The sequence below is a fragment of the Seriola lalandi genome, unplaced genomic scaffold, assembly GCF_002814215.2.
Source record: "Seriola lalandi dorsalis isolate HSWRI2012SDOR001 ecotype SW California unplaced genomic scaffold, Sedor1 jcf7180002050257, whole genome shotgun sequence".
Taxonomy (NCBI): Eukaryota; Metazoa; Chordata; class Actinopteri; order Carangiformes; family Carangidae; genus Seriola; species Seriola lalandi.
Genome location: NW_019520810.1, coordinates 1,012 through 2,397, shown reverse-complemented (window position 1 = coordinate 2,397; position 1,386 = coordinate 1,012). Strand labels below are relative to the sequence as shown.

Sequence of the window (1,386 nt, the reverse complement as noted above, 5' to 3'; positions counted from 1 at the left end):
GCTACATCAAGGCGTCCATCGAGCCGCTGGTCAACGGCATCGTCAAGGTGTGTGTGTGTGTGTGTGTGTGTGTGTGTGTGTGTGTGTGTGTGTGTGTGTGTGTGTGTGTGTCATGAGACATGTAATGTCAGCTGATGTAGGTCACCTGCTCCGGACAGGTGATAAAAAGGGCCCCTGTGCTCTCTCTCTCCACCCTGCAGTATCTTCTTCTTTTGGTGTCCACAGCAGCCGACACACACACACACACACACACACACACACACCTACACACCTCCACCTGGCCGTCTCTGTGACCTTTGTGAATCCTGTTTCCAGAGTATAGACACGGCCCATCGTAACATGAAGCCAGGCCGGATCTACAGGAGCAGAGGAGAGCTGGACGACAGCAGCCTGAACAGAAGTCCTCACTCTTACCTGAACAACCCCGAGGACGAGAGACACAGGTGAGAGAGGCCTTTATTTATTTGTTATTCCTCCCCGCCGGCGACAGTCAGAGCGGCAGCCATTTTGTTTTCAGGTTTTCCGTCTCATTCTCATAGACACAATATCTCGGGGGGGGGGCTCAAAGGTCAAAGGTCAAGAGCTTGGTGACCTCACAAAATATGGTTTTGGCCTTGTGAGCGAGATATCTCCGTAACGCATTAAGGGAATTTCTTCAAATTTGGTAAAAACGTTCGTCTAGACTCAAGGATGAACTGATTAGAATTTGGTGACTAAAGGTCAAAGGTCAATGTCACAGTGACCTCACAAAACACGGTTTTGTCCTTGTGAACGTGAGACACTCCTGAAGGGAATCCCTTCACATTTGGCACAAACGTCCACTTGGACTCAAAGACAAACCAATTAGATGTTTGGGGTCAAAGGTCAAAAGTCAACCTCAGTGTGACCTCACTTATTCACTTACATTACTCAAGACTTCACACACATGGTTCTTTTTTTTCTCTGACTCTGGATAAACAGGAAGTAACCTGGAACTAGTCTGAGTGGCGGAGCGATACGACAGTGAGGAGGGGGCTCTGGTTTTATCTGTTTCCTCTGATTTATGAAAACATTATTGATTAGTTGTTATTGATCTCTTCAGGTACAAGTGGAACACAGACAAACAGGTGCTGGTGCTGAAGTTCACTGATCTGGACGGAGACGGGATCGGGATGCTCAGGTGAAGACACAGAACTGTCTGAAGATGATGATGATGATGATGATGATGAGGGGATGATGATGATGATGATGATGATGATGATGATGATGAGGGGATGATGATGATGATGATGATGATGATGATGATGATGAGGGGATGATGATGATGATGATGATGATGATGATGATGATGAGGGGATGATGAGACTGGGTCTCTGAGCTAACACTCTATTATCCAGCTGTTAGCTT

General features: G+C 46.8%; 1 long non-coding RNA gene across 1 annotated transcript; it reads left to right on the top strand.

Moving 5' to 3' along the window:
- LOC111649235 (uncharacterized) lies at positions 1-1,162 on the top strand. The gene is made up of 3 exons (XR_002760262.1): positions 1-47; positions 316-443; positions 1,082-1,162. It is a non-coding gene; the product is annotated as an uncharacterized LOC111649235 (long non-coding RNA).
- The last annotated feature ends 224 nt before the right edge of the window (positions 1,163-1,386 follow it).